The following is a 26336-nucleotide window of genomic DNA, read 5'->3' as shown; positions in this document are numbered from 1 at the left end:
ACCGTCAAATTGGATCTGACTGGTACAGGAGACTGCCCCTCCTTCTCCTGCAGAGCATAAAGTAGAGTCTGGGTTTTTTCCCCCCCAGGTGCCTGTTGGGGCCTGGGTTTCAGCTGTCCACACCACAGCAGTGGGCAACGAGCTTAAAGCCCCTGATGGCTCTGGGCACTGACTCTCACCAGTGGCTATGGATGAAGTCACAGGCGATTTTCAGCCAGCACCAGGAAATTAATAATAAATTTTTAAAAAAACACAACAAAACCACAAAGAGCAGGAGATGCTGGTGATGTGGGTGGGGAATCAAAAGAGAGGGGACTACTATCCTGGAGAGCCAGTGAGGAGAGTGAAGCAAGAGGGAATGATTAACTGGTGTCAAAACCCATACTGCCAGCTTCCGTAGGCAAGACTGATGTCATATTCATTCATGTATTCGTCATATCGTTCATTCCATGAATACTGATTGAGGTACTATCGAGAATTTGGTATAGGATATGACGTTTGAAATGGGTGGTATTTCAGTAGATGAATGGCGTTCTGTAATGTGGTGGGAAGGGGAAGAAGACATTGAGCCTGGGGGAAGAGATGTGTGTCTGTTGGGGGTGTGGTGTGGTGTGTACATACATACGTATGGGTTTTAGCTCTTAGTCCTGCTTGCCTGGCTGGAGGGACCAATGATGGAACAGTGTGAGCTGAGCCAGCAGAGTCAGGCTAGGCCAGTTGGTGCAGGTCTGGTACCTTGGCTACAGAGTTGGGCTTGTCTTTTTGGATCTTGGAGCCTTTGAAAGTGTCTGCCCAGGCGAGTATCATTCCAAAGTTGTACATTTAGAAGATTAACCTCATTAATCTTTCCTGTTAAGCCATTACATGTTAAAAGCAATGGTATTTTGTTTGTTTTTTAAAAAGCAGTGGTATTGACTTGGGCATTTCAGTGGTGGGAATTTTAGCAGAAGTCTAGATAGATAGTAACTTGAGTTAGTCAATCATATAGGAGGCGTATCCATCAATTTAACAAATATTTATTGAGGACTATCTAAATACAACAATGTCTGTATAGTGGGTAAGGGACAGAGCTACTCTTTTCACTGCAGGACCTTTCGTTCGTATGTGAGAACTACATGGTAGTGTACCACGTCACCAGTAAATACCTCACCAGAGAGGGTTGAGAAGAGGAGATGCTTGGCCTGTGTGGGACATTGGAAAGGCTTCCAGGGAAAGACTGTCCTGTGGGCTTGAAAGATGAGCAGTTTTCTTTGCAAAGAAGCACTTGAGCATTCTAGGTGGAAAAAAAAACTTATTAAGGGTTGTGAACTTAAAGAAAATGTAAACATATTCTCTTTTAAAAACTCTTTATTTCATTGACTTTTAGGTGGTGCTGACTAGAGTGTGTGCTTTTGGACCCAAGTTTCACTTTTCAGATGTGGAATCCTGGGCCTTTGTTGGTAAGTTTGTTTTAAGCCTTCTTACCAAATTGTGCTGTCAGTTGGCATTTGGAATGAAAGGCAAGGTAACAGTTATCTTTGGCAACAGTTATCTCTGTGGAGGTAACTCAGCCTGGACCACAAAGAAATTTATAGCCTAGGCGGGAAGGACACACAGGAGAAGTGAAATCTCACTACAGATTCTTTTTCTGTAGATACAGAAAAGGAGGCAGGAGGAGGAGAATCTAGAAGGTGTGGATTTACATGGGGTTGATTTCATGGAGAGTGGAGCTTTGGCTGTGATTGAGAGAGGAGATGGATAAAGAATTTCAGGAGCTTAAGAAGGTGTCAGGTATTAAGAAAGTAGGTTCAGCAGCAGACCTGTGGCTGCAAAAGCTTCCGCTCAAAGAATCGTGGGCAAGCATCATGGTCTGTTTGTGTCTTGTTCTTTTAGACCAGGGTGGACAAATTTTCTGAAAAGGAACAGATGGTACATGCTTTTAGCTTTGCGGGCCATGTGGTCTCTGTCACAGCTACTCATATCTGCTGTTGTTGCATGAAAGCAGGCATAGATAGTACATAAATGAATGGATATGGTTGTGTCCCAATAAAACTTTATTTGCTGGTAGTATGGTGGATTTGACTTGTGGACTGTCATTTGCTAACTTTTTTTCTAACCTATGTTGGGTTGAAACACTTTTATTCTGCAGGCAGCAGGAAGCCACTGAAGTTACTTTGGTCATGGAAGTAAAATGGTAGAGTGATGTTTTATCATTCTTCTGAACTAGGGGTTTGGTACCCTATTAGAGGGCAACAGTACCAATCCAGGTATGAGGTTGTATGGCTAATATTGATTAAAATGGACCAATAGACCAATTGCAAAATTTTTTAAAAAGGGAAACCCAATGGTATTTTAAGTGTCTTTAAACATTAAAGATACGAGTTAAAGAAGATTAAAAAGTTGTGATTCACAATACGATAGTATTGTGACAGAAATGTGGATATTAGCAGTGGAGACGAATGATTGAAGCATCGGTTTTTAGATAGCATAAATTCAAAGTGAGGTGGTAGATTATTGGAAATATATGACTTTAGGCTGGCCTGAAAATATTAGGTCTTCAAATACAGAGTGAGAACCATATAGGGTTAAGTTCTCTCCTGGCGGGCAGAGGGCTGGAGCCATGGGGAATGCTCATATTTTGGCATGAAAAGAACACCGGAGTGGGAGAACACCAGAAGTCAAGGAGGAGAGAGTCCCAGAAAGCAAGAGGAGAGGATAGTTCCAGTAGAGAACAGGCAGAAAGGAAGTGAGAGAAGGCTGTTGAATTCATGACAGACTGGTAACTGATGGCCATAAAGAATACATTATTATGAGAGAGGATGGGAAGGGAAACCTGGTTGGTTGGGGTCAGGACATGAAGAATAAAGAATCAGGGATATTTTTCTAAAAAAGGTCATTGACGGCTTGAGTCATAAAAGAAGGGCGATGTATAAGATATATGGATTTTCATGTAAAAAGAAAACATTAGCTTTGAGCCAGACAGTGCATGCTGTGACCAGTTCTCATTTCCTTCACTGGAACCAAGCTGTGTTTTCAAGTTTGTGTGTAGATTGGGCTCGTGTTTGTGTTTTTATGCTCCCTTTGAGGTGTGGTGTTTGTACGTCTGCCACAACTTGCACCACGGAATCCACCCTATGTCTGGATTCTTGCCATAGACATGGCAAAACATATTTCCCTGTTGGGGAAATAGTTGCATTTTCATAAACTGGAGAAGAAAATAAGTAGACTGAGATGCTGAAATGAAATATCTTAATGTACAGTCTGCATAAGTGTGGGGAACTGATGCAGTTCCTCAAGTCATTTTCAGATGTCAGTTGATACTCATGCTCTGAATTATTTCCAGTAGCTCTTGGGTTAGAATGGTAAGTAATTTTGTTATTTGGTTTGTGTAGATTGAATGGCTAGAGATCTAGCAATAAAAGCAACAAATGTAACTGGTTTAGAGCCACCATTTATTGAATATTCAATGTGTGCCAGACTGTGCTGGCTACTTTATATATATCATTTCATTTTATGATTGCATCCTGTCACATGGCATTCAGTGTTTGCATTTTCAGCAGTATGGGAATCAAATTATGAAGAAGTCTAGAAACCTGACCAACGTTACATGGGCTTTAAACTCAGGTCTTTCTAACTCTTAACCACTAGTCTGTTCTGCTGCCTGTTTTCTCTCACCTAAATCTGGCAGTGTTCTTTCTACTTGTTATAGATTGAGTTTTTCACATGAAACATTTAGAGCTGAGAGCAGATATTTCTGCTTCTTAGGAATATATGCAAAGGGTGGAAGAAGTTGAGATCTCCAGAAGAGAACAAGACCAAACCTCAAACACTAGCTGTTTCCCAGCTAATTCTGGAACCTGTGTTTTCCTTTCTTGGAGGAGGGAGCCGTGGGTTTGGAAAGAAGTCGCCAAAAGGCAGGACAGATTTCAGTCCTGTGTTGTTTATATGTCAGATACTGTCGAGTTGGTTCTGACTCATAGCAACCATATGTACAACAGATCAAATCTTTCTCTATCCCACATACTCCTCACAATATCCCTTGTGTAAAGGAGCTCTGGTGGTCTAGTGGCAAGAAGCTGCACTACAATACTGAAGGTACTCAGTTCAAATCCACCAGATGCCACACTGGAGAAAGAGGGGCAATCTCCTTCTGTTCCAGTCAGATCTATTCAACAGTACACAACAAGGAGCTGGGGAGGGGAAAGGAATAGCAACAAAAACTAAAAGTTAAAAGAAAAAAAAAGGCAAGAATCAAAATTTTTACCTTAATGTGATACTACAAAGAGAAAACAATATCTCTTGTGCTCAAGTCTGTTGTTGCAGTACAGCGAGTCTCACTGTCCTTCAGCCAGTCTGGCTTTTCTGAGAACCTTCACTGTTCTTACCTCTAAGGAGCACTCGAGCTGTACTCCAAGACAGGTCTGTTGATCCTAGCTTTGTGAAAATGAGAATCTCCTTTTTGCTTATGTATTTGTTGTTTCTCATCATTCTTCTCTAACCTCAAGCTCCTAGAGCAGAGCCCTGCATGATTTGTTTCCCACCATATCCCTCTACTTCAGGAATCAGCCTTGACTTTTCCTCACATGTTCTCTCGATGTTGTGACCTGAAGCCTTGTCTCCTGTTTGTGCTTTCATGCCACTTCTTTGTTTCTCAGCTAATTCTGGGAACTAGTGTTACACTTTATTTAGAAGAAGGAGGCAGTCATATTTAGATTTTCTTTCAGTAACTGCTAATTGATCTTTGTGTTCTTCTTTTCCCTACCTCGGTCCATCTTCTACATCACTATTAACATGACACTGCTGATGAATCCCATCAGGCCTTGCTTCTGCTTAAAATCCTCCAGGGGCTCTTCATTGCTCATAGAGTATTACCTGAACCTCTGCAATGACCCTGCAGTCTTTCTGTAGTCTGGTTTCTGGCCATTTTCCTAGTTTATGTTTTCTCTGTAATACACTGCCCCTTCCACTGCGCCCTCCACAAAGCCATCTCCTCTTAGTAGTTTTGCCAGCACCATGTCCTCTCCCGGGAATGTAACTTCCCCTTTTCCTCTTCTAGGTAACTCAGCTCAAGTTTCCGCTCTCTAGACACCTTCCTTCCCCACCCTGCGCCCCTCCCTGAACTGGAGATGACCTTCCTCCTGGATCCCAGAACAACCTGCATTTCTCTCAAAGTGTAAATGTTGATTCCCTTATCTGCTATGTGCAGGCCCTTGAGCTCCTTGAGGGTGGAGAAACAGAGACACACACACACACACACACACACACACACACACACACACACAGACACACACTCTGCCAGTACAGTACACCTGGCTCAGAAAGTGTTTGTTGAAAGAGTGAGGATTGCAAAGTCTGTCTGTGTAGCCAAACAACAGATTATAAAATGCAGTTGAATATATTTTAAATAGGAGGTTCACTGACTGTTGAGTTCAGTGCTCCCCTCCACCCCCCAGACCCCACCCCCAGCTGTGGGCCAGACAGGTTGCTCTGGGCTTGTGTTCTCTGCTGCGGGCTGTGTCTCTTAGCATATGGAGATCTCAGGCATGTGACTTCTTCGACCCCTCTTTTTTTATTTATTAATTATTTTGTTGAGGAATCAGCAATAGCAATTTAGGGTGAAAAATAGTGCATCAAGGAATGCTCAGGAATGAGATCCACCCAGCTTTGTTCTGGATGCATCCCAAATATCCTAAATTAGCCAAAATAACAATCCTTGCCAACTGCTCTCTGACAGCCTTTTCCCCTGCAGTCCAGCTGAGAAGGCGTCTCTGGCGGGTTCTTTGAGAAGGTGCCTGAGGGCATTTTATCTTATGTGGAACCTTGGAAGGTAGTTGGTGAATAGTGCTGCCAGTCCAAATAGGAAGAGGCACTGACACTGAGGCTCCCCAACCAGTGCCTCGCTTACCCCCACACAGAGTTCGTAGCAAATACATTTTCATGTTTTGATTTTGGACCTTTGGCTCAACGTGTGCACCTATTTTATATATTGTTGCTGCCACAGATTAACTGGTGGTGGTTGTTAGGTGCTGTCGAGTTTAGTACAACTCTTAGGGATGCTATGAACAAAAGGTCTTAGCCCTGTTCTATCTTGCACCATCCTCACACTTCCTGACACACAAGAGCAATCAGGTGTTTGAAAATGTAACTTTGTGAAATATCTTAGTCACAAAAGGACAAATACTGCATAACATCACTCTTACAAAGCAGGACTGAAATGGGGGATTGGGAAGAGAGTAGGAAAAGAGTAGATAGGTAATCAGTACTGCATTGGAACAGATGGAGGGAAGAATTGTTTAAAAGAAATATATGATTAGGCATTTTATGTGTGACAACATACCAGAATAAGAGATACATTGCAAAGTGGACTTGGGGGGGAAGAGGGAGAAAGGAAGAAATTGTGCAACAATGAATTAATCTGGTTTTTTTTTAGATAATTTTTATTTATTTATTTATTCTTTTTATGTGTGTACCATCAAATTGGATCTGACTGGTACAAGAGGCGATTGTTCCTCCTTCTTCAGCAGAGCATCTGGTGGATTTGAACTGCGCACCTCTGGGATTACAGTGCAGTTTCCTACCACTAGGCCACCAGAGCTCACCGAATTAATCTATTTTTTTAAAAAAACAAAGTGAGCTGGGAGAGGGGGAGGTGAAGGGGAGGGAGGGAAGAGACTGCAAGAATGAATGAATGAAAATCCAAGTTTTCTGTAAACTTTTGTTAAAATCACAATATAAAAATTTTATTTAAAAAATGTGACTTTTATTTGAGGGCTCACAGTAATCTCAGACAAGTTCCTAGGAGACAATTGTGTTTTATGTACAGAGGTGTCCTGCTGATGGCAGTGCTCGATGGGAACAGGGAACCTTTCCTCTCTGTTGGTTGTTGTGTGCTGTGGGGTCGGAACTGACGGACAGCTGATCCTCCGGTGGGTTTTCAGAGGCAGTAAATTGGATGGGAGGAGATTGTTCATCCTTCTACAGTGGAGCAGCTGGTGGATTTGTACTGCATACCTTTGAGTTTGCAGTGTAGCTTCTTAAAACAAGGCCACCAGTGGTCCCACCTCTGCTGGTACTGCTTCTAATTGCCACCTTCCCTCAGGGAGACTTTCCGTAAGCTGTTCCCTCTACATGGAATGCATTTTCCTCCTGGTTTACCTACTGTTGCCTATTCAGCCCCCAGATCTCAGCTAATTAATCTCCTCCCTGGAATTCTTCTCTGACCTCCCTGTCAAGACTAGGTCGTGTCATCACTGTGCTTTTGTGTCAGTTTGGATAAAATCTATACAGTTGCTGTTGGCTAAATAAATATCCTGTCCCAACTCAAAGATACCTCCCTTTACTCCTACTACCTTGGCTCATGGTTGACTGTTTTACAAGATTGAGAATATCAGACCCTCTTCTCAGACCTCATTCAGATGATGCAACTCTGGGTAAACACCAGAACACTGGACTAGCCTGCTTAGGCCAGTGAAGGGCAAGCCTGGTCCCCAAGGGACACTCTCCAGGCCTCCAGGGCCCTCCAGGGCAGGCTGGCGGAGCTCCGAGTGACTCACACTGTTTGTGGGTGGGAAAAAGAAAAATTAGAAAAATGGCTTCCGACCAAGTGGGGAAGGTGTGCATGGGGGAGGAATAGCCAGGCCTTGGAACGCTTAGTAGCTGCAAATAGATTGGCTTTACAGGGCCCTTACTTAGCACCCTGGAAGTAGACCTGCTTTGGAATGTCAGCTCTGTATATACTAACATTATGACTTACAAAAAACCACCAGAACTCTGTAAGGTTCAGTTTCCTCATCTGTAAAATGGCATGATGATAATAGCAGTAACCCTAGTGATATTATTGTGAAGGTGAAATGACAGTGCGTACTTGGAATATAGAAAGGCTCAGATATCTGTCTATCATGTGTAATCACTAAGAATGTTTTACATCCTTTTCATTAGGGTGAAAGCTATAAAATTACTTGGAAGGAGATACAAAGTCAGAGGCTTCAAGGAGGGCTAAGTTAGGCAATGTCTGACAAAAGCATTTTGTAAATTGTAACTTATGTCCAGGTAATATTTTGGGCATGTGTGTTGTTGTTTGGCTAGGGTGAAAAATGAGCACAAATTTATAATGTTGAGTCTGGGTTCTATGTTGGTTTTGGTTTTATTTTCTTAACTTTTGTTTTTGTTTTGAAGAGAGATTTGCCTGACAGGCTTTTTATTGAAATCTCTCCTGCTGGCAGTATGACCCACATTAGTGACCCTCGATGCTAAATGCTTGAACAACACCTGGCAGCTATTATTTTACATTTCTTGTAATGAACCCATAGTAGCTTAGTAATTCCCTGTAGGTTCATTGACAGTAAATTGTGGGGCTCATGCTTTGAGTTACTTTTTTACCCTGGGCCTGAAATATTATCATTTTGAGCTTTTATGCTTTTTGTAGTAAAGTGATTTAGCCTTTTCTTCTGAATTAGATGGAGATAGCTCCTTTTGTCTTCACAGGTGTGCTACTGTTTTCTTCAGATCAATTCCTTGGCTATTTTGTGTTTTATCTCCATTCCCCTACCATTTCCCTGTCTGCATCTACCTCTCTGAAAATAAAAATTACCCTTCTAAGGATGTTGGTAATGTTTGCACAGCATGGTTGATGTAATCTGTTTCACTGTAGAAGTAAACAACATTGGATTGGCAGTTGTTATGTTGCCTCCAGTTTTGCATCAACTTAAAAAAAATAGCCCATTGTCATTGAGATAATAAGTCCATTTTAAAAGATTAAGAACCCTCCACTTGCTGGCTCCCACTGGCCAGCTGATGTATTTTGTTCAGCTCTCAGAATGTTTTAAAACTTTTTAAAATTAGTGGCTAATATTAACAGATGTAGATTTTTTTCTGGCAACACTGGGCCCTTCTCCTGCCATGGCAGGGATGGATTGTGCTAAAGAGGGTTATGCCCTCCAAAAGGAGGCATGTCCTGCAGCTTGCCAAGGCCCTATCTGGCCTCTTTGCACTTTTCCATGGCCTGCTTGGCTGCTCTTGGTGATTGAGCTTGTTCCCAGCTGCCAAGCTCTCTGGAATAAAATACTGCATAGTGCTTCTCCTGAGAGGTGGACAGATTGATTCTCCGTGTTCTGGAGGGTGTACTCTGGCTGATTTTAAGAAGGAAAACAGGTCTTTCTTCCAAGTCCATCCAAGTCTGGAAGGGCTGCTGAAACTGGTTCACAGCTGCATGCAAGCCTCCTGTGACAAGTGGGTGGTGGCAAACCTTGAGTTGCATTGGCTGGGAATTGAACCTTGGTTTGAGGAATATGTAAAAAGCAGACAGCCGTGGAGTCTGTTCTAACACATAACAACTTTGTGAGACATAACTACCTCATAGGGTTTCTGAGGCTGTAAATCAACTGTGGGAGGAAACTGCCGCGTCTTTCACCTGTAGAGCAGTTGTGGGTTTACAACACCAGGATTGCCATCCTGATGGTTAAGTCCATTGCTTAACCAAGGCGATAATTCTACCACTGAATCCCCCCTGTCCTCATTGAATTTGTATTTCCTTCTGAAGGTCAGTAACACCTGTGAGTTAATGTAGAGTGATGGCCATTCACAGCTCAGCCATTAAGTGTGATCAAGAAATTGTTTCTGATAACCTAGCAGGGCTGCTGGCTTAATGTAAGGAGTTGCACTGCTAACCCAAAGACATGCAGTTTGAATCCACCAACTGCTCCATGGAAGAACATTGGACAATCTCCTCCTGTGTGATTTACTGCCTTTGAAAACCTGCTGGAAGATCAGCAGTAAATCAGTACATGTAGGACTCTCAGATTAGTGGTGTCACCTATCTCTTCCTCCCTAGGAGATTTCCTCATGAATAATTTTTTAAAATTAATTTCAATGAACATTTACAGAGATTTTGGATTTCCATTCATTCATTGTTGCACTTTTCTCTCGCCCACCCCACCCCACCCCCAGTTTGCTCTTCTCCTTGAAAAAAAAAAAGGAAAAATTCCTTCATTGGTATACAATCCCCCCGCACCCACCCCAAGTATACTCCACTCTTCAACCCGCATTCCAAACTCTTACGATAATCATAATGCCCTAAAATATATTATTTTTAAACTGTTCTCTCCCTCATCTGCTTCAATGCAGTATACATAATTTATCCAGTTTTTCTCAGTCTTACCCCCACCCTGATGTCAGCTTCATTCTACAACAGTGGCACCATACAGTATTTGTCCTTTCGTGACTGAGATATTTCACTCAGCATAATGTCCTCCAGGGTCACCCATTTTGTATAATATTTCATAAGTTCCTGGTTTTTCAATGCAGCATAGTATTCCATTGTGTGAATATACCACAGCTTCTCTATGATTTTTTAAACTCTCCAGCAAGGCTGATCTGTCCTCCTAAAATGTTAGATAGTGTAGCACTAGAGGATACAGCATATAAATTGTGTCTGCTTATTGTTCAGAAAAGGGAGCCCTGGTGGTGTCTTCTGCAGGGACTTGTGGTGCAGGTCAAGAACTTTGCCTCTCTGGTGGTTCGAATCCCCCAGCAGCACTCAGGGAGAAAGATGGACAGCCTCCTACGTGAGATTTACAGCTTCATAAACCCCAGTTGTGAGGGGCTGTGACTCAGAATGACTTGAAAGCAGTGGGATTTGTTTTTGTTTAGGGGAGGTTGAAAACAGTGATTCAATGATTTATGGTGGTATGTGAATAATTAAAGATACTTAGCCCTTTTTATTAGTTTAAATAGTTGTAATTTGGAAGCATACTTACTGAATAGGTGAGAGGTTTGAAATTCTTGGTACTGGAGATCATTCCTTTCTGCACTCTGTTCTTGGAAGAGCCATGTCACCTTCCATCTCCAGCGAGCACACACACAGGGGACTGGTGGCCGCACATAGGGAGGTGTGGCGGAAACGCAGCATCTGATGGCAGTCACTTTAGAGAGAGCTCTTGTAGGTGCTGGAGTTTAAAAAAAAATTATTCTGCGGCTTTTAAAACCTTAAAAAAATCACAGAAGTAACCAATTCTGAGACCACTCAAGTCCTTCATCACCCTACCTCCCCAAAACATAACTTTTGAGAGGCTGTGGGGTCCACATGCCTCTGGACTTTTTTTCTATTTACCTTGGCCCTCCAACCCCTAACTCTTTCATTCTCATTCCACCAAGTACATTTTAAGTTTTATTTTGTAAAAATAGAATGTCTTTATACATATTGTTCTGCAGCTTTCCCTTTATAGTTTTGTCAGTTACTATGGTGGGTTTTTTCCTTTCCTTTAAGTCAATACATGCAGACAAATGTACCTTATTGCTTTTAACAGTTGAATTTTATTGTATGGGTGCATTTTAAGTTTATCATTCCAGTAGTGCTAAAGGCCCAGGTTGTTTCTAATTTTCTACTGTTTCAGTAATTGATGCTGTGGGAATTGTGTGCATCTGTGGAATTCTGTGTATAGTTTTTTGTGGTGTGGGTTCTGAGAAGTGGAGCTTCTGGCTTAATTAATTTGGCATTTGGCGTTTGGCTTTTTTTAAAAACTATAATTAATTTTATATTAATTATTTTTAAAAATAGTAAGAGTAGGAACATCTGGAGTTGTCCTTTGAAGCAAGCATAACCCCAATACTAAAACTACGCAGAGACCAGTATCTCTCATTAAAATAGATGCAAAAATCCTTAAGAAAATCATGTCCAAAAAAAAAAAAAGAAAATCATGTGTCCAATAGAATCGATAGCATAAAGCAAAAAATTCATCATGACCAAGTAGAATTTATAACAGGTGTGCAAGGATGGTTCACCATAAGAAAAACCATCAACATAATTCATCACATTAACAAAGCAAAGAACAAAAAGCACATGATCCTATCAATTAATGCAGAAAGGCCTTGACAAAATCCACTTCCTCTTTTTTTTTAAACCCAAGAAAAGAAAATTTAATAGATACTAAACCACAGCATCTGTAATCTGGTCAGATTGAGATGTAAAATTTAAACGGTCTGTCCTGAGTAATAGATGTACTGTATTTCATTTAGAGAATCCTCCATAAATATTATTTCTTTTTTTAAAAAAATTATTATTTTAATTTTAATGAACATTTACAGAGATTTTGGATTTCCATTCATTCATTGTTGCACTATTTTCTCTACCCTGAAAGTCTGTTTTAATTGTCCCATAGCCACAGTGCTTGTCAAAACCAGTTCTGATTAATCTCCTTTGTCAGTGTGTCCTTTGCCATTCCCTATCACTCCTCCCTGCGAGAGACTTCACCCTGATTCATAAGGAAAAGGGGGCGGCGTATTCTCTTAGCTACTTCCTGCTGAAAAGGGACGCTGTGGGTTTCAGGATGAAGATATTCTCTCACTACTCTAAAGGGCCCCTTTGGCAATAGGAAACACGTAGACTATTGTGGAGATTGATTTTAGAATTTAGATGCACTGGGCATTTGACATACTAATCAGTATTGCCAAATTGTGCTCCCAAAAGGCTGTGCCAATTCATACTTCTTAGAATAAAAGCACATTTTGAAAGTTCACAAGTATGCTATGAAAAGAATACATTTGTCTTAGAAAAGCGTTCAAAATCAATAAATAATGTTGATTTAATGAAATTATTTTTGTATTTTAATTTTGATGATAACAGTTGTTACCACCATGCAAGGTGACAAAAATATGCTCCCAAATAGTGTAATAAAATTAAATAATCATGTAAGGATTTCATTTGTACTAGTTACCCTTTGGAAGCTACTAGTCCAGCCTGTTGATGGCACATAATAACAACACTCCAGCTTCACTTCCTTTCCCAAAGCTATATTGGGGCTGATTTGTCTTCCCTACCAGAAGCCCAGTCTGCATTTAAATGTACTATGTGAGGGAATGCTTGGCCTGAGGCCTGTGGAGGAGGAGAAAGCCAGTGATACCCAGGGGACCTCACAGCTCCATCTTCTTACATCTGAACACCCTCTTAGCTCAGCTTTTCTTATAGCATCCCTCATATCTTCCTGTGAACTTATTCTTCCCTCCCCAGCTTGTAGGTGGGACCGCAAAGTGGATGAGTGAGAAGGGTCATTGTCTTTTGAGTCTGAATGTACTAGGATCAGACCCCCTTTGGGATTTATGAGCTTTTGTTTGTTTTTGCCCATAGCACAAACTGAGCCTTTTTTTTTTTAACTGAGTGAGGATGTGCCATTTCAGACATCTGTGGTCACTTTTGTCTGTAGCTTCTTCTTAGGAGTCCTGCTATGTTCATGTTATCAAATGTATCTTTACCTTTTAGAAGATCTACAAGTTATCAAACAGGGCCCTTAACAGAGCACCTGTGGTTGAGAACTCCAGGTCAGAGATATATCATCTTCTCCTTAGAGAATCCCCAAAGGCAGGCCTTGAGGCAGGTCACCGTACCACCTGGTAAGTGCACAAAAAATTTCCAATTCTATTTTTTTTTAATTATTATAAGGTGCTCCTTAGAGGCAAGGATAGTGAAACTTGTCTCACATACTTTGGGCATGTTTTCAGGTGGGGTAGTCCATGGAAAAAGACATCTTGCTGAGAAAAGTGGTGAGTGAGAGAAAGAGAGGGATGGTAATCAGTAAGATGGATTGACACAATGACTGTAACAATGGACTTGAGCATATTAACGTAGATGAGCGTGGCACAGAATAGGGCAGGGACCAGATCTGTTGTTCATGGTAATGTAGTGAATCAATTTGATGGCACCAGATATAGGCGCTCCCTTGGGTTCCCTAACCCTGGTCTGTCTTTTGTTGAAAGTGTACCTGTTATTGGCTAGAACACTTTAGCACTACCTCATTATGAAGCTGCAGGCAGAGCTGATGCCCAGGCCACTTGCCTCCCAGTATGCCCTCACCTTTAGGAACTCATAGTGGACAGCCTGGCCTAGTGGAAAGGAGGATTTGGAGTGAGACAGGTCCAAATCCTGACATTATCAATACTAGCAGAGTAAACTGCTAATGAACCCTGCCTCTCTGGACTCTATGTCCCCTTCTGCAGAATAGAGTTCTTAATGACCCCAAGGAGTAAATTTTGAAGAATGCATAAGTTATTTGCAAGGTGCTTTTCAAATATTCAGGATACGCACATAGCTACTTTATTCCAGTTAATCCCTTTAATCTTCCAACTGTCAACATCTTCCTCTGAGAACGTTACCAACTGGGGGCTGCTGGCTGAGCACCCTGGGGCCAGAGGAAAGGCACCCTAGACTTAGGGTTACATGAGCCGAGAGGAGAATCATACCCAGAGCTTACTATCCAGGGCCTGATGAGCAGAGATGGTGTGATGTTTGCAATTACAGGAATCAACTAATAGAGGAAGGGCTGATTTACCCTCTAGTGGGTGAGGTCAGGAAAAGTAACATGAAGCATCTAGGGTTCTAAGGATCTAATAAGAGCTTGAAAGGGAAGACAAAAACCGTAACATGTAGTCCTGCCAAGTTGTTTCCACGTCCAGGCGTTGGCTTTTCTTTGCTACTAGTATACCAATTCAGCCATATTCTTTCCTCTTTCCTTTTCCCCTCAGTCTGCCTCTTTCTCTCTCACTTTCCTCCACCCCCAGCCCCACTACTGCCTCAAAATACTCAGCCATAAAAAATGGATTGCAGAATTTCTTTAGGCTCTAGTAAATTCTCGGAGGATGATGCTATTTCCCTCCACGAAGCTTTTACAAGGGTTTTGGTGTAGCTCTTATTTTTTTTGCATTGCTTTTTCTGCAGTATGAGTAACTTCTTTTGCTTTCTCAGCAGTGAGCTAACAACCCGATTGGTGTTTACTACATGACTACTCTATGCCAGGCACATATTGTCATCCTCTTTAGTCCCTGGAACATCAGATTCACTTTGTAAGCAGAGGGTATTCATTTTAACCATTTAAGAAACTGAGGCACAGAAAGATCAATATTCTGAATGTTGCCTGATGTTTGGCAAGAGTGGGAGTTGCAGTTCAACTTCTGGGTTCCGTTCTCTGCCTGACCTTCTCTTCCATGTTCAGGAAGTGGCAGCCAGTGGATGGGCAACACACATTTGGCTGACTGATGGAGGAGACTGCCGTGCACCATTAGATGGAGCCCTGCTGCTAGTTTCGTAACACCATTTGGTTCAGAGACAGCGCTTGTCACTTAGCTTTTACCTATAAATAGGGTTGCAGAACTGCCGCAGAGTCATTGGTGAAAGGCGCCCTGTGGTGTGATGTTCAGGGCTCAGCTGCTAACCGAAGGTTGGCAGATGGAATCCACCCAGTAGCTCTATGGCAGAAAGATTTGGTAATCTGCTCCCATAAAGATTACAGCCGAGAAAGCCCAGTGGGGCCATTCTGCCTTGTCACGTGTGCGTCCTGTGAGTACACTATGAGAATTCCTATGAGAATCTACTTGGTGGCACAGAACAGGACTTTCTGAAAACCCCAATGAATCAATGAAAATCCTGCTTTTTGGTCAACTTTCATTAAAATCACAATTAAAATTTTTTTTTTTTTTTACAAAAAACCCCCCTATTTTCCTTTCCTCACCTTTTCATTTCTATGGTACTTCTGGACAGTTTTGTTAGTCAGTTTTCTTGATGTTGTCTCCACCCTTTAAGGATTATGTGAAAGTGCTCAGAGTCTGCTCGAGGAGCCCTGGCCTGGCCACCAGGGACTGGATTTCAGCTCCACTTCTGCAGACAGCCCTCGGTAACTATGGGTACATCGTATCTTGTCTCTGAAATGCAATTTCCTCAATGACATTTGCCACTCAGGTTGTCCCTGAGGATCTTCGCTGCTGTCAAACTATCTTAGAGTAAAGCTATGTGAGGTTCTGAAAAAATCATTGACTTTGGCAGATCTGAGTGTGAACGCCTGTACTATCCAGCTGTGTAACCGCAGGTAAATCACCCAACCTTTCTGACACTTATTGTCCTCACCTGTAAAGAAAGACACTTGCTACCCAGAATCCCTCTCAAGATTAGAGGAATTCAAGCCAAACAATGCCAATTTCCTATCTTCTCTGACTTCTGAGTTCATTTGGGCTTTGGAATCACTGAATGTTTCTGCATTTATCAGGTGCCTTGTTCATTACACCCAACAACGTCTTGAGATGCTCAACTCACAAAGATTTCTTGAAGCTCTTCACTGTTGTCAAAATTCCCAAGGGATGCTACCATTCGGCCCCATTGAGCTTTATTACTGCTTCAGTGACAGTGCCTTATTTTTTCTTCCCTCTTTCCCCCCTTTGCAGACAGCAGCTGCAGCATGAGTCAGTTTGTATGTATGTAATTTCTGTTGCTCCTCTTTACTGAAGGAGAAAAATCCATTCATTTAGCAAATGTTCACCCTGCCCAGCCCTTATGTTAGGAGATGGCATGCAGAGAAGAATAAGACTTAACAGCACTGTCCTCAAGGAGCTCCTTTGAGAGCTCATGGGAAGGACAACTGTCAAGAGGCGTGGCGACACACAGGCTCATGTTGTCACCAAGCATGTCTAATAGTGGCCGTGGGAGAAGCAAGGACTGAGCTACTCGTGGGGAGTTGGAAAGGGCCATAAGAAGTGACTTCTGAACAAGTGTTAAAAGATGCATGTGGAAAAAAAAAAGATGCATGTGGGTTTTACTAGTTGTAGATGTGGAGGAGGCCTCATGGGTGTGACTCACACACTGTGCATCTGGAGCTGGGACCAAGAAGTGAAGACCCTGGGTTTCTACTGCTTGTGGCTCATCCGTCCATATACAGCTCCCAGATCTTAGTTACCAGCCTGGACTTTTCTCCTGAACCCCTAAATCACATCCCCAGTGCCCAGCCACAATCTGCACATTTCTGAATAAACATCTTGAGTATTTTTCTTAAAAAACAAAACGAAACAGAAGAACCTTCTCCTTCCCAATATCATTTACCTCGTTGCCCAGGTTCAAGATGTAGGTCTCATCTTTGATTCCTTCCATCCAAGCTTCAGATCTTGACAACTCTTTCCTTCAAATATATCCTGAGAAGGGAGCTCTGGTGGCCTAGTGGCAAGAAGCTGCGACAGCTGCTCCACAGAAGTCTGGGCAGTCTCCTCCCATGCAATTAACTACCGCTGAAAACCCACTGGAGAGTCACCTGTGGGTCAGTTTCGACTCGATGGTACACAATATCCTAAGAACCACTGCCCTTCTCTACCTTGCTCCAACCTCTGCCATTTCTCAGCCCTGCTTCCACTCTGACCCCACTGCTGTCAGTTTTCCACTCTGTCAGGCATCAGACAGAGCAGTCTGTTATAAAACTTCGTCATGTCCCTGCTCAGAACTCTCTACTAGCTGTTCAGCATCCTTGGAATAGAATCTAAGCTCGATTTCACAGATTGCAAGCCCCTCCTACTTCTCTGACCTCATCTCTTCCCATTCTCCACTTTGTTTACTCCATTCCATCCTCAGTGTCTTTTTTGCTGTTCTGTGACCTTTCCAGACTCTTTCTCTGGCCTGAAGGCCTTTGCACTGGCTGTCTCTCTGCCGGGAATCTGCAGCTCCCAGCTCATCTCTTGGCTTGCCCTTACTTTATTCTGGTCTCTGTTCAAGTATGCCTCTCTTCTGTATGAGAAAGCTCTGTCTTCCTTTTCTCGCAATCTATTCTCATTCCATGCTTTATGTCTCATCACTATTATATAGAGATAATTTACTTGTTTATACACTATAATGTATTTAATACTATATATAGATAGTTTCTTTGTTAATTATCTATCCAGGATCACTAGCATGTAAACACAGGAAGATGGCCCCTTGTTTTACCTTTCTCATTCATCACTCTATCTCCAGCACCTACGATGGTGCCCAGCATGCAGTAGGTGAACATGGAACATTGGATGGGATAGTGAACAAACGAAGGCATTAATGCATGTTTGCATGCGAGGTAAGCCTTTAGGATTTATTTATTCCATAGGCAGTATGGATCTGGTAGGCTTCTCTTTGGAGGTGAGTGACGTGGTCAGAGCTTTTCTTTTAGAAAGCCAGCTGGTGATAGTGTGGGGGCTGGACTGTAAGAGGGAGGTGGCAGAACTAGTTTAAGGGCTATTAAAATGGTCCAGGAAATTGATGCTAAGCCTTGAGTTAGACATGTGGGGATGGACAGCAGGTACCTTTGGTTTCTAATTGGGTAACAGTATAATGATGCTTTCTTAAGAAAGACAGAAGTAGAGGAGCTAGTCTGGGGAGAGGCTGGTGACACTTTTTATTTTTCTTAAGCCGATGTTTTTGTGTGCCATTTGAGTTGAAACTGACCCATAACTGACCCTCCAGTGTGTTTTCAGAAGCACTAAATTGCACAGGAGGAGATTGTTCATCCTTCTCCCATGAAGCAAGAAGCAACTGGTGGGTTTGAACTGTTTGCCTCTGGGATTTCAGAGCAGCTTCTTACCACTAGTTCACCAGAGCTCCCTTTAAGCAAATGTAAGCCCTGGAGTATATAGTTCCTCTGCAGTAACTGGATGTAGGAGCTACTCTGCTCTTCTGTAGTCTCCTTTGTTCAATCCTCCATTAAAAGTGTGGGCAAGATTAGGGAGTCTGATTCTTCCTATGGACGGATCAGTTGATCTTTATACACAACTACTCGTATTAAGTCACTAATTCTTTCTTGCAATCAGGAGAAATCTCCAGAATTTGATTGCAAAGGAAGACTTGTGCTAACAGATTCTCTTTTGCAAATGCCTAGGCTCTGCCCAATTACTGCAAGTGTAGGGATGTGAGCATCTCACTCATTATAATGGCAAGAGCCTTGTCCTCCTTCAGATGTCAGAGTCAAGCCAGACAGTAGACCACTGGGCATACATTCCTGGTCTAGACATAACGGTGCTGTCTGGTACTGCCTTTTGAGAGCTTTCTCTTGCAGTGCCACTCTTGATCCCTGGCATCAAGTGTGCCATCCTTGTCTATTAAACCTTGGTGCAGAGTTCCTAATCATTTCCCCAAGCCCTGTGGAGCAAATCTGTGCCATAAGCATAGCCAGGTGCTCCCTCTCACATCTCACTCTTCCACAGGTACAGATGGAATAGGAATGACATTAATAGTGGCCCTGTAAAGCTTCCTGTGTTCATATACTTTGCTGAGCACTTCATGTGCATTCTGCCTCATATATACTGCCCTGTAGAGTAGGTATTATTGTCTCTTTTTCACAGATGAGCAAATTGAGGGAATTCAATTGTGTACAAGCTTAGAGTCAAGTGGACCTGGGTTTGCATCCCAGAGAACTGACATCATACATGTGACTTAATCTTGTTAACTTTCTTTTCCTACATCTAGAGAATGGAGATAATATTTACAGTGCTGATAATATTGACAGTGCTGATTTCTGTAAATATAACACCGAACAGAACTCTGTTATTTCCCAGGTGTGTAAGTCCTTGATAACTTGATTTCAGTAAATGATGTTGTTACTGTCGTCACGATCACCACCATCCCAAGGCCACGCAGTATATCTGGGTGAAGTGTATAGTCTCATCTGGCTCCACAGCCCAGGTTCATTCACCATTTCATCTTGCTGTAGACTTTCTGGTCTCTGACCTGCTTTCCTGCGCTCTTCTTATTGTCTCCCTTGTCCCTTCTGGGCACAGGGATCTGCTAAGGCCCAGCATTGTCTTGGTTCCTTCCAGTGACTGTGTTGTCTAGGCAAGAATGTGTCCTTTCTCCCCATCCTATGTGCTGTGTAAGGCCGGGAGATTTTCAGTGTTGTTGGTTTTGTTAGTGAGGTCGTCCAAGTCAGAAGGTGATGGTAGCAGAAAGGACTGCCAGGCGGGCATGTGTAGTTCAGGGGATCACAGAACTTTTGTGAGTCTTCTCAAATTGAAAGACTTTAGAAAAACACACATGACACATACTTACCAGCCTAACATTTTTCGTGAGACATTCCCACCTAGGGATTCCCCTTGGGAACTGCTGATCTGCAAGGTTAGAAAGGCTTGGATTTTTTGATCACCTGTCAGCGCCTTATTTAGCTTTGGCGGTTTTCTGTTTCTGCAAGGTACTTGTTTTTAAGGGGCATTGGGCCATCCTCATAACTTCTCGAAATATCTCTTTTACTTGATACTATTTTCCATTTGCATTTTTCTTCAGATTCAAGACATTTACCCATGCAATAGAACTGGTTTGACCATTTTGACAAGATGGAACTACTGATTTACATATAAATTTAAGCCATAATGTACATTTCTAGACAGAGGGGAGCAAACTTTTGGCTTAAAATGACAGACTCCATTAAAAAGCCCCTCCCTGCCATTGAATTGGAACTGACCCATACCTGACCCTTCAGGGTGTTTTCAGAGACTGTGAATTACACAAGCAGAGGTTGCCCATCCTTTTTGGTCAGAGCTGCTCGTGGTTTCAGGCTGCTGGAAAGGCATGATCTTTGGGGTAGCAGCACAGCCGCTTACTGACTATGCTGTCTATGAATTGAAGTCATTGTCCACATTTAGTAGACAGAATAGAACTGATTATTGACACAAAATTATAGACTGGTAGGGATTTTATTGTGAATCCCAGAACACTTGCTGGTGCTTATGCAAAACCTATACTTGAGCCAGGAGGCAGTCATCAGAACAGAGCAAGGAAACACTGCATGGTTCAAAATTGGGAACGGTGTATGCCAAGGATGGGACCTATCTCCATACCTTTTCAAACTATTTGTGGATCATCTGGGAGGCTGGGCTCTATGAGGAGGAATGTGATGTTAGGATGGAGGAAGACTAATTGACAATCTGCGTTATGCAGATGACACAACCTTGCTTGCTGAAACTGAGGAGGACCTAAAGCACCTGATGCAGAAGGTAAAGGACTACAGCCTTAAATATAAATTGAAGCCCAACATCAGGAAAACAAAACCTCTCACCTCTGGGCCAATTGGCAGCACTGAGATAGATGGTGAAGAGATTGAGATTGTTAACAGCTTTAGTTTGCTTGGTTGCACAATCAACACTTTTGGTACCAGCAGCCAGGAAATCAAAAGACAAATTGCATCGGGAAAGTATGTTGTCAGGGACCTATCTATCTAGAGTACTGAGGAACAATGATGTCAGTCTGGAGACTAAGGTGCACCTTATCCAAGCCATAGTCTTTGCAATTACTTGCTATGTATCAGAAAGCTAGACAATGACTAAGAGTGATAGAGGAGAATTAATGCCTTTGAGTTGTGGCACTGGAGAAGACTATTAAATATACCGTTGACTGCTATGAGAACAAACAGATTTGTCCTAGAGAGGATGGTACCAGGCTGCTCCGTGGAGGCAAGGATTTAGAAGCTTTGTCTGCCATACTTTGGGCATGTTACAAGGAGAGACCAGTCCTAGGAGAAGGGACATCATGCTTGGGAGGGTGGAGGGACAGTGAAAGAGAGGAGGACCCTTGATAAGATAGATTGATTCAGTGACTAGTTTCATGGGGATAGGTGTGTCAGAGACAATAAGATTAGCACAGGATAGAGCAGGGTTTAGGGCTGTTGTACATCGGGTTGCTATGACTTGCAAGTGACTTGGCGGCACCTAACAACAATAATTGATTTTAAAGGTATGTAAACCTCATTATAAAGCCATAAGGACAGGCTATGGTCTTCACAATCACTTGTTATGCATCAGAGAGTTGGACAATGACCATGGAGGATAGAAGGAGAATTGATGCCTTTGAGCTGTGGTGCTGGAGAAGAGTATTGAATGTACCATGGACTGCCAAGAAAACAGATTCATCCTGGAAAGGGTTAAACCAGGCTACTCCTTGGAGGCAAGGATTCTGGGGCTTCATCTGACATACTTTGGACATGTTGTAAGGAGAGACAGGTCCTTGGAGAGGGACATCATGCTTGGGAGGGTGGAGGGACAACACAGAAGAGGAAGGCCCTCTATGAGGTGGATTGATTCAGTGACTGGGATAATTGGGATGGGAGTGTCAGAGACAGTGCGATTGGCACAGGACAGAGTGGAGTTTAGGGCTGTTGTACATAGGGTCGCTATGAGTCGTAAGCGACTCGACGGCACATAACAACAACAACAACAACCCTACCTTAAACAGAACTTAGTCTAAAGTCAGGCAAATATAAATATTTTTTCCATTTCCAATTTTTGAAATGTTAATTTTTAAAAAGAATGTGTTTCCTCCCCACCTTTTACATCTCATTTCTTCAGTTTGTGAGTCTGTGAGAAGGCACATTACAACCTCCTGAACTCCCTAACCCAAACTGGCTTCCAGGCTTCTCTCTAGAGCCTTTTCAGTGAACCATGGGGAAAGCCTACAGTTTCCACAGCAACAGGAACAAATGGATATTCCTTCTGGTGGTCACTCCTTATACTGTCTGGCTCACGAGGACCAACAGAAAGATAAGGACAAGCCTTTTTTCCTTTACACAAATCCTTCCTCTCTCCGTAATAATGCTCATGCCCCTCACAGACAGAAATGGGACTTAGATTCTATGAACTATGAATCTATGAACTGAATCTATTCGATACTAGGTCTTTTATGTAAAGCTCTCTCTGGTGTGTAGTTTGTCTTATAAAGGTTTTCCCTTCTTTGACTAAACTCTAAAAGCAACAGATGCTCATTATAAAGCCAAGATTAGAACCTTGGTTATGAATTTTAGCTTAATTACATATTAGATGTTTCGTTTCTTAGTCCTACTGTGATAGAAATTTTTTTTTCTCTACCATTTTTCTGTTTTTTTTCCTTCTCTACCATCAGAGAGTTGGACAATGACTAGGGAGGAAAGAAGGAGAATTGATGCCTTTGAGCTGTGGTGCTGGAGAAGAGTATTGAATGTACCATGGACTGCCAAGAAAACAGATTCATCCTGGAAAGGGTTAAACCAGGCTACTCCTTGGAGGCAAGGATTCTGGGGCTTCATCTGACGTACTTTGGACATGTTGTAAGGAGAGACAGGTCCTTGGAGAGGGACATCATGGTTGGTAGGGTGGAGGGACAGCGTAGGAGGGGAAGACCCTCTATGAGGTGGATTGATTCAGTGACTGGGGTAATCGGGATGGGTGTGTCGGAGACAGTGCGATTGGCACAGGATAGAGCAGGGTTTAGGGCTGTTGTACATAGGGCACATAACAACAACAGCCATTTAGGAGGTTCCTTCTTCTTGTTATGTGCTGACAAGTCAGAACCAACTCTTAACAGACCCCCCAGTGGGTCTTCAGGACTTGTAAATCACACAGGAGGAGATTGTCCATTTTTCTCCTGCCGAGCAGTTAATGGATTTAAACTGCCTGCCTTTGGGTTGGCAGTGCAGTTCCTTACCACTAACCCACCAGAGCAGTCCACGTTCAGAGCAGCAGATCTAGGAGAAGGCTGTCTCTCTCCATTCTAGGGGGAAATCCTTGTCTCTTTGCAGCTCCTACTCCTGAATTCCATAGTGATCATGTGATGTGTAGCACTCCTTCTCTCTGTGCTTTCTTAGTCTGCTCTTTCATATCTCAAAAGAGATTGACTTAAGACTGATTCTATACTTATAATGCTTTGCTAGTATAACAAAGAAAACCCATTATGAAGTGGGGTCATAACCACAGGTACAGGGACTAGTATGTACAGCATGTTTGGGTGAATATCATTTGGTCTGTAACAGGTATACTGTCCTGGATAAAATAGGATCCTTTCAGAGCCTCAGTGCCTCCTTGTACAGTTTCTACTGCCCAGCATTGCCGTGAAGATTGAAGGATATTTGTGTATATAAAACTGTCTCAGAGATCTGGCATGTTTATTCAGTGCATATTTATTGAGCGTCTACATTGAGTTCACCACTTTCTACTTCCTCTGGAAAGTAAGAAACAAAATTTGAGGAGGGAATTGTTTCTCTGTTCTCAGAGAGCTCACACTCTAATTGGAGGAGGTAAAAGTAAGCAAGATCATTTTAGAAATTATTAGCAGTTGAAATCATGTGTGAATTCAAGGTAGGCTTCCACTGATTCAGTGGTGCCCCACAGAAGCAAATGCAGAGAGTCTGAGAACAAACCAATCTTTGGTCAGCGGATTTGAACCTGAGTAAGAAGCCTGCTTGGAAGCAGGAGTGGCATCCACACTTCCTAAACCACATGCCTGTGCAAACTCTATGAACTTGGAGAACAACAGTAGTTGTAGAAAGACATTAGGTCTTTTGTTCATGGAGTTGCTATGAGTCATGCTCGACTTAGTGGCAGTCAACAACAACAACAACAACGAGAAGCACACAGTGGCACTGCCTCAAACGCAGAGGCTGACACAAGTCCAGTGGCCCAATTGACTGCTGTGTCTGATTTGGACACTGGTGCTGGACATGCCTTCTTTTAAAAATCTGCCCCTCTGAAGAGCCCCTGGGTAGTACAAATAGTTAAGTGATAGTTATTAGCTTAAAGGTGAATGGCTTCAACTCACGCAGAGGTACCTGGGAAGACACATTGGCATTCTGCTTCAGTAAGTCACAGCCCTTGTTTCTTGAGTCAGAATTGAATGGATAGCAACTAGCAGCAACTGTGTATGTGTTTATATGTGTTTCATGACTTTCTGTTTGGAAAATAATGACCACTTAACATCTATTTTGGCCCATAACAAATCCCCTTTTGGTGTAGTACTTGTTACCATTTGGCTCTGCATGCATATTTTAAGCTCCTGGGTTGGGAAACCATAACCAACTGTCATTTGAAGGCCACCTAGATGAGCTTGAGAGGAGCATCTGCGCTCAGACAGCATTTACCCAGCGGAGGTAACACTGAATGACAAGCATCTGAGTGGGAAAAGTGTGATCATTCGTTTCTGAGTGGAGCCCATTTTGCTTTAGTTCTGCTTTTGGTGCTTTTTGGTGTCCAAGGAGCTGGAAATAATTTCTCTCTCAGAGAAAGTGTGGCTGCGTGTGGCTCTCTAAGGGATTAAGGGGTCATACAAATGCAGAGGGCTTGGGCAAGCCCATTCAGGCATGGGCATCCCAACTGCACTGCATTAAACCCAGTGGTCCATGCGAACCTCATTACCTCCCTACGCTCTGTGTATGGACATCTGCAAGGCTCTTTCAGCCCGGTGCATTGGTCAGAGTTGACCTAGACTCTGAGTGAGGAAGTTGGCAAGCCAAAGGCCAGCCTGCAGCCTAACTCGCATGTCATGTTGGTAGTATTCGTGGTGACCTATTTTTGTTTGACCTTGATTTTTTTTCTGAACACAAATAAAGACACACTTTTGAATGCTCTACTTCCTGATTTCACTCTACTGAGTGACAGTCTGGGCTTTTATAAACATGCTGGACCCAGGTAGATAGACCCAGAGGCAGGAGATTAGATTTCTCTTTACCTCTAAAATGGTAATTCTGTCATAAGGAAAGGGATTAATTTCAAGAAAACGGAGGAATTATTTGAGACTAGATATGATGCCAAAGCAGCAGGTCTTGATTCCTTGCTACAGGGCAGCTTAATCAGGAAATGGCCTAGATGGCTGCCTTTCAAGTAGGTCCTTGCTGTAGCTTGGCAACAGTCATAAGGTCATAATTGGAAGAATTTGGTTCCGAGTGTCTGTGGGTGTTTACAGTGCATTGTAGGGCCGGGCTTCTCTTATTTATAGAAGATTTTCAGCAACAAGCAACAGAAGGCTGAAAAGCCACTAAATTGAGATTTATTTTTAAAAAATTCCATTCCCTTCCTCATCCCAGAAGGAGAACTGAGTTATTAAAAACTAGTAAAAAATACATCATCACAGAGCATGCCATATGTAATTATGGGGTTGCCAGCCTTGGCCTGCAACCACATTTGAAGGGCTTTGTAAATCAACCATCCATTCAATCTGTGAACTTCTTTGATTCCCATTCTTCATTTAGATGTAGAACAAAATTATTGGCAAGTGAGTGCAGATCAGAAAAAGTTCCTAACTGCCTAAATTAGGAGCTAGAAAGTATAAATATAGAAGAGTTTACTTCTGTTCTCAAAGGGAGAAGTAAAAAGATAATTTTCATTGTCCATTATACTTAGTTGCAGAAATAAAAACTTTATTTTATCTTCTGTGGTCACCCTTTGAAATCCTTTTTCTGTTAAGCTTTTTTGCTCCATCATTTCTTCCATTCATTTTAACTACTCTATCTTCAAGAGCAAGTTTCAGAGACTCTTCTGACATTTCCCTTGGTCCTTTCTTTCCTGCTTTTATAATGACCTTTTGCCTTTTTCATGTATGATGCCCTTTAGATCATCCCACAACCATCTGACCTCTGGTCCTTAATGTGCAACGTATCAAATCTGTTCTTGAGATCATCTTTGAATGTGTATGGAAAGAACACAGTTAGGATTTCTCAAGTTAGAAGAACTGAAGGAAAACTTCAGTGCTTGTGTTGCTTTCTTGAAGGATTCTCTGGGGAAAATATTGAACAACACAAGAAACATCAAATCAAGATGGGTACTTAGATAGTATCATTATACCAATAGTAATCAGTCAGTGTTCA

At 42.4% G+C, this 26336-nt stretch overlaps 1 protein-coding gene across 4 annotated transcripts in view; it reads left to right on the top strand.

The window, feature by feature from the left end:
* ARNTL (aryl hydrocarbon receptor nuclear translocator-like) overlaps positions 1-26336 on the top strand; it is a 136440-nt gene that overhangs the window by 40654 nt on the left and 69450 nt on the right. For all 4 annotated transcript variants that reach the window (XM_006885401.1, XM_006885404.1, XM_006885400.1 and 1 more), the window contains one exon: positions 1367-1439. The gene's annotated coding sequence lies outside the window, so the exon portion shown is untranslated. Of the gene's footprint in view, positions 1-1366; positions 1440-26336 lie in introns of those variants that run through there.

The sequence above is a fragment of the Elephantulus edwardii genome, unplaced genomic scaffold, assembly GCF_000299155.1.
Source record: "Elephantulus edwardii isolate Elephantulus edwardi_28Jun2011 unplaced genomic scaffold, EleEdw1.0 scaffold00044, whole genome shotgun sequence".
In the NCBI taxonomy this organism is placed as follows: domain Eukaryota; kingdom Metazoa; phylum Chordata; class Mammalia; order Macroscelidea; family Macroscelididae; genus Elephantulus; species Elephantulus edwardii.
This window is presented reverse-complemented; position numbering and strand designations above follow the sequence as displayed.